The 14,569-nt window shown below is 36.4% G+C and overlaps 1 protein-coding gene across 8 annotated transcripts in view; it reads right to left on the reverse strand.

Annotated features, from left to right (window-relative positions):
* The window catches only part of SCMH1 (Scm polycomb group protein homolog 1), a 223,642-nt gene that overhangs the window by 107,572 nt on the left and 101,501 nt on the right, over positions 1-14,569 (reverse strand). The gene's annotated exons all lie outside the window — the stretch shown is intronic.

A 14,569-nucleotide genomic window follows, 5' to 3' on the forward strand; every position in this document is an offset into this window, starting at 1 on the left:
TTTACTGAACAAAGGAAAAAAATCTCCACTTATCAAATAGGTGCTGCTGCTGCTGCTAAGTCGCTTCAGTCGTGTCCAACTCTGTGCGACCCCATAGACATTAGACCAACAGGCTCCCCCATCCCTGGGATTTTCCAGGCAAGAATACAGGAGTGGGTTGCCATTTCCTTCTCCAATGCATGAAAGTGAAAAGTGAAAGTGAAGTCGCTCAGTTGTGTCTGACTCTTAGCGACCCCATTCACTGCAGCCCATCAGGCTCCTCCGTCCATGGGATTTTCCTAGGAAATGCTTTAGCATGTTATCCCATTTAATCCTCACAAAAATCATGTGTGGCAGTTTATTAATGATCTGGCAGGTCAGGCACCTGAAACTGAAGGTTAAAAGTCAAGATAAGCAACTTACCAATGGCCACACAACTAAACTAGTAAGTGGCTGGGGTAATATTATAAAGCCAGGTGTCTAATTCTAACCCCAGGCATTTGTGAGTGTCCTGTGCTTACCTAAGCTTTCTTTCACAAATATTTATAAACAACCAGTTCCAAAGAACTTTCACATGCTCCTAAGACTGTTGGACTACTGAATAAATTAAGGTTTGTCTGTTTGAACAGTGATCTGAGCGAGTTCTGGACTTCAATGTAGATAAGCAGGCTAGAATCTAATCGCAGTTCATGCCCTCTGGTGGCAGGTAATAGAACAGCACTCATACCAGGAAGCACACGTACATGTGTACATGTATGTAAAGCTCCTCTGGGAGGAGAAAATGATTTGAGAATCATCTCGACAGTTATAGAGTCTAAAGCTCCTCTAAGTTATTAGACTCTATGGCTCTCAAGATGATTCCTAAATCATTTTTCTCCTTCCAGAGGAGCTTTACATACATGTACACATACAAATACATGTCGAGAAACATTCCACTAACTCACTCATAACCTTGGACAACTCACTTCCCTTTCCCTGTTTCTGTATTCATCAGCTGATAACACAACTAAAGCAGTGCTTCCAAACTGGGTTTGGGTGGGTTAAACCTAAATTATACCTCAAGAGTGAGAGAAAAGAGAGCTGGGAGAGAGATGCTGAACAAACTCTTCCCTGAGTAAGAAGTGAATATTCAGCCAGGTTGTATTCGGGAAGGACTGCTAGAATTCCTTTTGGTTCTGCCAGGATGCTGTCACCACTTTGCTACTCCACTCTCATATACACACTCAAACACAAGTTAATACAGATTTATTTAATTGGGGGTGGTTGTGACTAGTCTTGAGATAAGTGTAGGTAAAGATGGGTCTGGCATTATTCAATGTCAGGGGCCTTACTGCAGAGAAGCGAGTTCAGTGAATATTTTAAAAATTACCTTTATCACATAAGTATTTAAAATACTGTAATTAAAGTTACTTCTCTCTAAAATTTTATCCCTTCCATCAATTTCTAGAAACAGAGTTCAAATTTCCATAACCATAAGTGAGATGTGCATCTTTTAAAATCCCCTTTTTCACTTACAGACTCCAGAGGTTATTGACCATATGAAAAGACTGACAAGTGTTGGGAATATAAAAGAGCTCCTTTCAAATCAATTTCCCCCACACACCAGAATGTGTGATCAAGTTTGCTGAACAGGTAGTTTATACTGAGATCCTGACACAATTGACTAGGGGCCTCACTAGAAGCCAGCTCTGATCTAAACTAGGGACTTTCAATCTTGAACACTGGAATCCCCTGGGGAGCACTAAAGAACACATTATCCTACCCCCAGAAATTCAGATTAATTGATATGAGGTAAGGCCTCATCCTAAAGGAGTCCTGGGTATTCACTGGAAGGACTGATGTTGAAGCTGAAACTCCAATAATTTGGCCACGTGATGCAAGAAGCTGACTCATTTGAAAAGACCCTGATGATGGGAAAGATTGAGGGCAGGAGGAGAAGGGGACAACAGAGGATGAGATGGCTGGATGGCATCACCGACTCAATGGACATGAGTTTGGGTGGACTCTGGGAGTTGGTGATGGACAGGGAGGCCTGGCATGCTGTGGTTCATGGGGTCACAAAGAGTCAGACATGACTGAGGGACTGAACTGAAGGCCTAGGCAGTGAAATTTTTGAGAGCTGCATAGGTGGTTCTTACTGGCAGCCATGTTTGAGAATTAGTGATCCATATGGTCCTGTTTAGAAGAAATAACCTCAGACTAAGTATAGAATGGACCATTAAAACAAGGGGATGTGAGGAAAAGATTGACACTATCTGACAATCATTTTATCTTTTCACCTGGAGGACTCTGCAATGTTCCTATCTGAACAGAACACACACACACACACACCACACAAGCTTTTAATAGAGAAGAATGGTCTCAAGAGCAATGCTTCCCAAATATAAACCAGCTGTGTCAGAGTCTCGGGAGAGCCATTTTACCATGCAGAATCCCAAGCCCCATTACCTAGAGATTCTGATTCAGGAACTCTGGGGTGAGGTCCAGAGGAGGCCTGGGGAACATGAACACACACACATATATGCATGTAATTATATTCATAATTTATTTAAAATTTTTTATTTTGAAAAATTTTAAACCTAGAGAAAAGTAGTAAACACAGTATATGAACAAACTATGCACCCTTCACCTAGGTCCAGCAACTAAATAATACTTCACCACAGTTGCTTTCCATCTATCCACACACACTTTTCCTCTGAACTATGTGAAAGTTAAGAGACATCATGATACTTCACCTCTATATACATCAGGACATGTGTCCTGACAACAAGGACATTTTTCTTTAAAACTGTAATATTATTTTATCCAAGAAATTTAATTAAAAATATTCTCAACTGTCCCCAAATCTTTATAGCTATTTCATTTTAAAATACACCATGGATTACATTGTGTATTTGGTTGTCATGTATCTTTAGTCTCCTTTAATCTACAATAGTTCAGTTGCCTTTTGTTTTTCAAGAAATTACTACTTTTGAAGAGTCTGAGCTGTTTCATAGAATGTCCCACAATTTGGATTTCTTTCCGATTGTTTCCTTATGATTACATTCATGCTAAATAGTTTTGACAAAAATACTACACGAGTGATATTGAGTACTTCTCACTTCATTGCTTTAAGAGGTATACATAATGTTTGTCTAATCACTGATGATACTAAATTTGATCACTTGTTAAGGAATGACTGACAGATTTCTTTACTGTAATTCCCCCTTATAATTAATAGATAATCAATGGGGAAAAACTTCAGGACTATGTGAATATCCCATTCTCCAATAAGCTTTTTTTTTTTTTTAGCATTCATTGATTGTCTTGGCCTGAATTCATTAAAATGGTAATTGCCAAGATGATAACTTTCTATCATTTTTAATATTTATTAGCTGATATTCTCGGAGAAGGCAATGGCAAGCCACTCCAGTAGTCTTGCCTAGAAAATCCGTGGTAGGCTGCAGTCCATGGGGTAGCTACAAATCAGACATGACTGAGCGACTTCACTTTCACTTTTCACTTTTACACATTGGAGAAGGAAATGGCAACCCACTCCAGTGTTCCTGCCTGGAGAATCCCAGGGACGGGGGAGCCTGGTGGGCTGCCGTCTATGGGGTTGCACAGAGTAGGACATGACTGAAGTGACTTAGCAGCAGCAGCTGATATTCTGCAAAGAACTTTCTCTGCAACTTTAATTTTTTTCCTAGTGTTTCACTAGGGACCCATGGTGCTACTACTATTGTATTTTTATTATTCTTTTTGGTGGTTTTATTTTTCCAGTTTTGGTTAGTCAAAGTCTCTTTAGGCTGGCTCCTATATCCTTTTGATATGTACCCATCATTCTTTGAAACTGTTTCCTGGCAAAATAAGATGTTCCAGATTCACCTGTTGCTCAGTCTTGAAATCAGCCATTGCTTCAAGGAGCCGTGATTCCTTTTAGTGGAGAAAGGGATTTAGAAATCAACTCCTCACATTGCTACTGAGGAGTCATTGTTTCTAGGCCTTTCAATAGCCAGACCTTGGAACATATACATACATACACATATACATGTACCATCTTGGAATATATACATATATATATGTAAACGTGTATATGTTCTAAGGGAATATGTATTATATGTTAATATATATGCATTATTTTAATGTATATAATTATAGATTTATATACCTATTTTAAGCAAAGAGTTCAAAACATACCTCCAATTCAAATCCTACACTGCAAGGTTCTTCCTCATCTTCTCCTATTCCATATTTTGTATCTTATTTACTCATTACATCTATCTTCAATACACACAATAGTTTCAGAATATTATGGCAAAACCACTAACATTATTAAAAAAAGTCAGAATTTAATTTTCCTTTGAAATATGTTCCAATGAGGGTGTACTGTAAGGCTTCTGATTGTTGGAATTTTTTCAATGTGGCTATGATAATCATTTGATACAGAGTTCAGTTTGTTTCTGTTTATCAAGTTTAGTCATATACTAAAAGTTAGCCAATTTTAATATATGCCTGTTCATCTATTTTTGAGTTAATTTTATGTAATAAGTAACACATTCAAATAATTCAAAAGAATATAAATGGGTATTTTCCAAGAAGTCTCTCATTTCTCTTCTTTCCACAGTATTCCCAGACACTCCCCATAGGTAACCTTTTTATTATTTTCTCATTTTAATAGTCCAGTGTTTCTTTTTATAAAAATAAGTATATAAAATATACCTAAGTTCATGTACATTATATATATGTGCATGTGTATGTACACACATATATTTCCTTCTCTTTCTCAAAAGTAAATGGCATTAAGTAAGTTCACATTAATGTGTAATCATCACCATCATATATTTCCAGAATTTTTCATCTTCCTCACATGAAACTCTACTCATTAAACAATAACTCTCCAGTCCTTTCTCCCCTCTTCCAGTTCCTTGCAAATGTCATTTTCTGTAGGTACTCAGTGGAATCATATAGTATATGTTCTTTTGTGACTGGCTTATTTCATTTAGCATAGTATCTTTAAGGTTCACTCACAGTGTAGCACGTCAGAACCTCCTTACTTTCTAAAGCTGAGTAATATTCTACTATGTGTATATACCACACTTTATTTACTCATTCTTCTGTCAATGGAAACTTGGGCTGTTTTGGCCTTTTGGATATTATGAATAATGCTGCTAAATATGGCTATAAAAATATCTCCTTGAGTCCTTACTTTATACTCTTTTGCCTATCTACCCCAAAGTGGAATTGCTAGATCATATGGTAATTTAACTTTTAACTTTTTTTGTGGAAACACCATATTGTTTTTCACAGTGGCTATGCCGTTTTTCATTTCCAATATTCACCAATACACAAAGTTCCAATTTCTCCACATCCTCACCAACATTTGTTATTTCCTATTTATTTGATAATAGCCATTCTAATGGGTGTGAAGTATTATCTTGTGATGTTGATTTCCCTAAATGATTAGCAATATAGAGTATCTTTTCATGTGCTTATTGGACATTTGTATATCTTCTTCAGAGAAATGTCTATTCAAGTCATTTGCTTATTTTTCAATCAGGTTGCTTATTTGTTACTGTTGAGTTCAAAAAGTCTTAAAAAATATATTCTGGATAGTAACCCCTGACCAGATAAATGATTCACAAATATTTTCTCCCATTCCATGACTTCCCTTTTCACTCTAACACTTTCCTTTAATAAACAAAATTTTTAATTTTGATGCAGTCAAATATAACTATTATTTTTCTTTTGTTGCCTGTGTTTTTGGTGGCATATCCAGACACCACTGCCAATTCCAATGTCATGAAGCTTTTCCTCTATGTTTTCTTCTAAGTTGCATGGTTTTAGCTCCTACATTTAGGTTGTTGAGCCATTTTGAATTAGTTATTATATAATAGTGTAAGGTAAAGGTCTAATTTCATTCTTTTGCATGTGGATATCCAGTTTTCCCAATATTCAGCATACAATATTGTATGTTGAACTGTTTTATGTGAGTTTGAAAAATAACAGCTTTATTGCGGTAAAACTCAACTATACTTTTTTTTTTTTCCCAACTATACTTTTAAGTATCTGATTCAATGGTTTTTAGAGTTATGCAAAGATAATTCTATTGACTTCCCTGGTGGCTCAGACAGTAGAGCATCTGCCTGCAATGTGAGAGACCTGGGTTTGATCCCTGGGTCAGGAAGATCCCCTGGAGAAGGAAATGGCAACCCATTCCAGTACTCTTGCCTGGAAAATCCCATGGATGGAGGAGCCTGATAGGCTAGTCCATGGGGTTGCAAAGAGTCAGACATGACTGAGCAACTTCTCTTCTCTAAAGATAATTCACCTAATTTTGGGAGGTATTTTATCATTCCTCCATTCTCCCTGTTCTCAGTTTATCCCAGTCCCTGGAAACCACTAACCTCTCTGCCTTTTTAGATTTGCCTATTTTCTCCCATCGTGTGGGTTGTCTTTTCACTTCCCTGGCAGTGTCTCTGGAAGCACAAAAACTTTTAATTTTGAGGTCTATCTATCAGTTTTTTTCTGTTCTCTGTGCTGTTACAGCCAGATCTAAAAAAACCCACTGCCTAATCCAAAGTCGTGAAGATTTACTCCCATGTTTTCTCCTAAGAGTTTTAGGTCTGTTATCTACTTGCAATTAATTTTTGTATATGGTGTGGAAATGACAACCCACTCCAACAGTCTTGCTTGGAAAATCCTGTGGATGGAGCAGCCTGGTAGGCTACAGTCCATGGGGTCTGTCCGGCAAAGAGTCGGACACGACAGAGTGAACAAAAAAACAAACAAACAAAAAAACTGTGGTGTTGGAGGTGCGGTCCAATTTCATTTTTTTATACGTGAATATCCAGTTGTCCCTGTGCAGGTTGTTGAAAACCCTGCTGAATTATCTTGGCACCTTTGCTGAAAATCAACTGAGCATAAATGTATGGGTTTATTTCTAGACTCTCAAATCTAATCCTCTTACCTATAAGTCTACGTTCATTTTATGCCAGTACCACAATGTCTTGAGTACTGTTGCTTTATATTAAGTTTTGAAATCAAGAAATGTGCGTTCTCACAAGTCTGCAGAGTTTTGTCAAAGTTCATATGACTTTCTTCCTTTGCTATTTTAATATGGAAAAGTCCACTGATTATTTTGCTAAACTTAAATCTTCTCATTCTCCCAAAACCCCTACTACTTTGTCTTGATGAATCACTGTTTTAAATATGTTGAATTCTAATTCCTAATATTTTATTGAGGATTTTTATAATAATACTCATACATGATGGTGTGTGTGTGTGTTTAAATCAGGTTTAAGTATCAAAGTTCTACCTGCTTATAAAAAGAATTTGGATATTTTCTTACTTTTTCTATGATCCAGAAGTGCATTAATACCATAGCTGCCAATCACATAGGTTTTCAACTTTAAATTACAATTAAATAAAATTTAAAATTCAATTCTTTAGTTGCAGTAGCCACATTCCAAGTGCTCTACAGTCACATGAGGCTGGACATGTGTCATACTGGACAGCAAAGACACAAAACATTTCAATCATCATAGAAAAGTTCTGTGGGTATCACTGACCTACAACAACTTGGAGGTCATTAAGAAGAATTGAGATTATCTGGTATTCAAGGTTTTGTAGGATTTCCCTGTAAAATAATCTGTACATAGTGCTTTGATGTAGGTGTTTTGAATACATGTTTTCTACAGATCTGTTTAAACATTGTGATGCTCCTAACTAGCTTTTCTGGTTTATTTACCTATTGCTCCTTTTGTCATTTCTACTTCTGTATATCTGCTCTAATTGCTTTTTTTCTTTATTAGGCTAACTAGTGGCTTGTATATTTTGTTGATGCTTTCTCCAAAGAACCAGCACTTTGATCATCTGCTTTTCTATTTCCTATCTCATTAATCTCTTTTTATCTTTATTTTTTCTATTTATTTCTCCTTTGTATTTTCTTTGGGTTATAACTTTTTCTAGCTTTCTGAATTGGGAGCTTAAATTTTTAATATTTATCCTTTCATATTTATTTATGATAGGTATTTAAGGCTATAATTTTTTTTCCAATCACCCCTTTGATTGTATCTCAGATTTCTGATGTTATGTTTATTATCACTATGTTCTAGGAATTTTGAAATTTTGGCTTATATATCCGTTTTCCAAACAAAAATTGTTTAAACAGATTTAAATTTCAAGGTGGAAGGGTATTTGCCATGGTATACAGTTTGGTATGCATACATACACACACACACACACACACACACGATCTATCTTATTCATTAAAGTCTTTAGCACCTTTACTTTTTGACTCTTAGCCTGTTGAGAGATGTGTGTTAAATATCCTATAAGTGTGTTCGTCTATATCACTTTGTATCTACTGTAATTTCTATTTTATGAATTCTACCATGTCTAAAGGGCTTCCCGGGTGGCTCAGTGGTAAAGAATCCAATTGCAATGCAGGAGATGCAGGTTTGATCCCTGGATAGGGAAAAATCCCCTGGAGAAGAAAATCACAACCCTTTCCAGTATACTTGCCTGGAAAATACTATGGACAAAGAAGCCCGGCAGCCTACAATCCATGGGGTCACAAAGAATCAAACACAACTTAGTGACTAAACAACAACAACCATGTCTGATAACAGAATTGTAACCTCTGCTTATTTAACTTATATACACAGAGTACATCACGCAAAATGCCAGGCTAGATGAATCACAAGCTGAAATCAAGATTGCTGGGAGAAATATCAACCACCTCAGATATGCATATGATACCACTCTAACAGCAGAAAGTGAAGAGGAAATAAAAAGCCTCTTGATGAGGGTGAAAGAGGAGAGTGAAAAAGCTGGCTTAAAACTCAACATTCAAAAAACTAAGATCATGGTATATGGTCCCATCACTTCACGGCAAACAGAGGGGGCAAAAATGGAAACTGTGACAGATTTTAATTTATTGGGCTCTAAACTCACTGAGGACGATGACTGAGGCCACAAAATTAAAAGACACTAGTTCCTTGGAAGAACAGCTATGACAAACCTAGACAGGATATTGAAAAGCAGAGACATCACTTTGCTTAACAAGGTCCGGATAGTCAAAGCTATGGTTTTTCCAGTAGTCATGTACAGATGTGAGAGTTAGATTGTAAAGAAGGCTGAGCACCAAAGAATTTATGCTTTCAAGCTGTGGTTCTGGAGAAGACTCTTGTGAGTCCCTTGGACTGCAAGGAGATCAAACCAGTCAATCCTAAAGGAAATCAACCTTGAATATTCATTGGAATGATGGATGCTGAAAGCTGAAGCTCCAATACTTTGGTCACTTGATGCAAAGAGCTGACTCATTGGAAAAGACCCTGATGCTAGGAAAGATTGAAAGCAAAGGAGAAGCGGGTGGCAGAGTAGGAGATGGTTAGATAGCATCATTGACTCAGTGGACATGAATATGAGCAAACTCAGGGAGACAGTGGAGGACAGAAGGGCCTAATGTGTTGCAATGCAGGGGGTCACAGAGAATTGGGATATGACTTTGTGAATGAACAACAACAAACCTCTGCTACTATACTGTTTGAAGTTGCTTCAAACATCATTTGTCATCTTTTACTTTTAGCCTTCCCGACTTACTTTATTTTAGGTATGTCTCCTGTACAGTGTAAAGTTGAATTCAACTTTGAGCATCAATCTAAAATGTTTTAACAGGTGAGTTAAATGTAAATGTTCATTTACATTCTTTATACTCTGTATAAATTACACTCAACTTTACACTCTGTATAAATTACGTATTTGTTCTCAACTCCAGCACAGTATGTTTTATTTACTGCATTTTCCATAGTTCATCTCTTTGTGTCATATATTTCTTGACCATTTTGTTCTTTTGGTATTGAGAAGTTTGGGAATTTTGTTTTAGTGGTTATCTTTACACTAACATACTTTATAATGTCCTTAATTCCCCCATTTCCTCATTGAGGCTACTACTATCTGATTTATTGGTTCTAAATGATATCCTTTGACCCCATCTAAAGATATTACGGGAGGAAAGGGACTTGCTTTCTGGTCCCACTGTATTTGCTGGCAGGCTTCTGCAGCACTCCTGTCTCCTTGATTGCCCATGTCCTGGAGCACTGGACAGTTAGTAGTTAAGTATCCAGTGGCCAGCAGCAGCAGCAGTTCAACCTCCACCACCTTCTCCCATCTTAAATGGTTTTGTAAGAGTTTCTACAGAGAGACACACCTCTCCATGAACAGTCTTCTCCATACTATAGAAGGCAATTTCTAGCAAGTTCCACTGCTGTGGCACTAGCAATTTCTCTCATCCAGTGAGCAACTGCACCCCCTCCAACACGGCCTATATCTCAGGCCTGAGATGGGGGAAAGGGGCTCTTCCTTGGGCTGTCTATCTCTGCCCCAGTGTAGTGCCTTCTCCTTATGTCTGCTCTTCATATATTCCTTAGAGTTCCGTGCCTTTTGACTAGCCAATCCCTCACTCCAACTCTCTGTTAGAGTTAACAATTTCATTAAACTTTCTGTGTTCCTTCTTCACTGGACCCAGACTGATACCATACTGTTCTACTCTTGTCCCTACCTTTGTTTTTCTTAGATATATCTGTTATTTGGATGAAGCTCTTTCCATAATTGATTTAGGAAGGGGCTGGGGTCACAATATTTCCTGTGTTTTTGCATGTTGAAAACTCTTTCAGTATAATCTCAGCACTTGAAAAAACAGTTTGTCTAGATGTAAACCTGTCTTTTCATTTTCTTTCCTCAAATTTCTTAAAAATGCTCCTCCATTTATAGTCTTGCTTTGCATTTTGCTGTTGAAAACTATGACGTAAACCTGACTTTCTTTGCCTTGAAAATAATTTGGCTGTTTTGCTAGAGGCTTAGCTGAATTTTTCTTTATTCACAGAGTATAACTGTTTTATTAGAAAAGGTCTTAGAGCTGACAATTTCCCAAGAATAAGGTAGGCTTTTTCAATATGTGGGTTCAGGTGTTTTCCCATTTTTGAAACATTTTCTTACATTACAATTTTAAGTATTAATCTTGTTTATCTTCTTCAGGGAATCCAAATATACGTGTATACATACATATACCCAGAGGACCTTTTTGACTACATTCTATATCTAACAGTTCCTTTCTGATACTTTTAAACCTTTTCTTCTAATATTTAGTTTTATTCTCTTGACTCTTTTATTTCTTTTCTCAATGTCTCTTATTATATTTTCAGTTGACTACATTGTCCCAATGACAATGGACCTTGGAACTGAGTCTTCAATTGAGATTATTTTTCTTTCTTCATTTTTTTCCCTGAGTTTGCACAATTCTATTTTCACATCTTCCTATTTACTGTGCATTTCTCAGTTCAGTTCAGTCGCTCAGTCGTGTCCGACTCTCCGCGACCCCATGAATCACAGCACGCCAGGCCTCCCTGTCCATCACCAACCTCCGGAGTACACTCAAACTCATGTCCACAGAGTCGGTGATGCCATCCAGCCATCTCACTCTCCGTCGTCCCCTTCTCCTCCCACCCCCAACCTTTCCCAGCATCAGAGTCTTTTCCAGTGAGTCAACTCGTCGCATGAGGTGGCCAAAGTATTGCAGTTTCAGCTTTAGCATCAGTTCTAGTCTGACTTAAAATTTATGATTCAAGGTATTTTTTTTCATAGATGTCAATACTTATTTAATTCAAGATGGTCATTGTGCAACAGTTTTCCTCTGACTAGTCACTGATTTTTGGCTTAGAATTTTCAGTAGTTAGAACGGTTTTATCTTCTACTTCTGTTTTTCCTCATGTGGAAATTTTTTTATGGATGTTGACTGCTGTTTCCTAATGATTTCAAATGTCTTATATTTTCTTGGGCTAGCAAAAAACAGGATGTTCCATTTTGTCAGGAATCTTGGGTCATGAGTTTTCTGTTGGCATAATGAAATGCAGTTTCTTTAGTGGAGCCTGTTTGGGATGCGATGGGATAGGAAGACCTGAATGTCTTCTGATTTTATGATTCTCTTTGTTCCTGTCTAACTCTAAACGACTACCCATGGCTTCCTTCTTTCCTTCAATATTATGTCTACCTCTCCCATGAAGGTAGTTATCAGCCCATGGCTGCTATCTCTGGTCCCTCACACTTTTAATTCATTCTATTTCTTCTGATTCTCCAGTAGACAATGCTCTAATCAAGTAGCTCTTAGTTCTCTTTCAGTATTTCCCACTCTGGACGGGCCTATCTTTTTCTGGGAGTGATTTTGGCTGTGTTAGCCTCCCATTGCCCTCTGCCTTTTTAATGTAGTTTCTATCTACATAAAACTCTTCATTCTGTATGGGGTGGTTATTAGCTTTACTGGTTTCAGATCTTTATATCGGAACATGCAGACAATATGTTATTGTTTTTCATTCCGTTGCACTAATTATCCTTGTTGATTCTTGAATTGTTCCATCTTTGGCCTCATATGTATATAAATCATTCTTGAAATCTATAAAACAGTATATTCAGAGAAATGCCCTTTACCTTATCCCTTTCTTCTGCCAGAGTAACCACTTTCTTTTATTCTTGACTCCTAGTTATGTTTAGGCATGAGTTACAGGTGGCTTGATTTGCTTTCCTTTTTGAGCTACATGTTTCTGGAGAACTTACAGAAAAATTTTGATGTAGATGGTCACCATTATCTCTGGGAACTTATATTTTGTAATAGCCTATCAAGATGCCTCTAAACCGTGGTTCATAAAATCAGTTGAGAACCTTATGGTAGTATGCAGCTACAAAAAGGAATGAGAAACATCTCAATACTAAGAAGTCGTTTTCAGGACATATTGCTAATGAAAAAAGTAAGATTGAGAAAAGTATGTATAGTATGTTGTCATTTATATAAGAAGGGAATACATATGTATATATATGTACACACACACACTCACAGATATATTTGCTTATTTTTAAAAAATGGAGTATGAACTATTAAGTTAAAAGAAAGTGGTTACTCTGGCAGAAGAAAGGGATAAGGTAAAGGGCATTTCTCTGAATATACTGTTTTATAGATTTCAAGAATGATTTATATACATATGAGGCCAAAGATGGAACAATTCAAGAATCAACAAGGATAATTAGTGCAACGGAATGAAAAACACCAAATATGTATGAATCTTTGAGTTTATGATATTAAATACAAAAATAGCAATAAGAGTAAGTAATTTTGGAGGATAATGGCAATCTAATTTATTATTCTGAAAAGTGGTAAACAAAGAAAAGAATCAAGCATTTAAACTATCTTCCCTGTATGAACTATGCTTCAGGATAACCAAAGAGTTGAAAGCTTATATTAATAGACATATTCCATTTAATTTATGTGGACAGAATCATAATATTAAAATTTCCCATTTTGCAACCAAAATGAATTGATAGGTCTAAATCAGGGGTCAGCAAACTATAGCCAAAAGGCTAGACAACTTCTTTTATAAATAAAGCTTTACTGGATCATAGCCTTGCCCATTTTTTAATGTATTGTTATGACTGCTTTCATATTACAAGGACAAAGCTGACAAGTTACAACAGAGAATGTATGGCCTGTAAGCCTGAAATATTTACTATCTGACTCTTTTAGAAAATCTGCCAACCCCTGTTCTAGACTACAAGCAGTAATGGCTGCTACATTATAAAATGAGAGACAACCAGACCATATATACTTCTTAATAAATGTAAATATCACTACCTATGAAATATTCTTATTGAAAAAAACTGAACTGTAACCTGATCAAGCCTCTAGATCTAGTTACCAATTTCGAGGAAGAGAGGTCAGAGAAACATGTTAAATGATACCAGAGAGATATAATCAGCAAAATCTAATTGTGGGAAAATGTAAAGAAAATGACTTAAGTTTTTCAACAAATAAATTGCAAGGAAAAAATAAAAGAGAGGAGGAGAACACATAGATTAAAAGAGGCTTAAGGAACGTATCACCCAACTGCAATATGTTGATTTTATTTGGATCCTGATTCAAAGAAAATGAAATAAAGAGAGGAAGAGACAGACAGACATAGGGAAAATTTAAATACTGAGTGAATATTTGTTGATATTAAGGAAGTATCATTATTTTATTCACATGTGACAAAGTTATTATGATTATGTTTTAAAAATATTAACTATGAGAGCGATACATACTAAATATTTAGTGATAAAATGATACTATGTTTAAGCAACTGGGCAGGAGTGGGCAGGGAATGTATATAGGTACTAAGAAAACAAGACTATTAAAGATAAAACATACATGGACTTTCATTCACTGTATTATCTTTTTCTACTTTTGTATATGTTTGACATTTTACAAATAATTTTTTTTTAAGAAGGAAAAGGTTAAATAACCACTTGGGGAGGTCTTTCAAATGACACTTTCCTCTAATGCTCATTTAATTTAGCACAGCCTCCTGAGGGAAACACAGCCTATAAGCCATCTCCATCCTCCGGAGAGACTCACTGCAATAGTGACTGATGGTTAATCACTCAGGTATACTGACACTAAAAAAGGTGAATCTGATCTTGAAGAGAAAAATACAGTGGTATCATTAAAGTAAAATAATGCATTTTACTTAATAATTGATTCACAGTGAGAAAATACCAAGGACCAAGTGAGAATTTAGGGGAA

The sequence above is a fragment of the Moschus berezovskii genome, chromosome 4, assembly GCF_049115385.1.
Source record: "Moschus berezovskii isolate FMDL1 chromosome 4, NW_MosBer_1.0, whole genome shotgun sequence".
NCBI classification, from domain to species: domain Eukaryota; kingdom Metazoa; phylum Chordata; class Mammalia; order Artiodactyla; family Moschidae; genus Moschus; species Moschus berezovskii.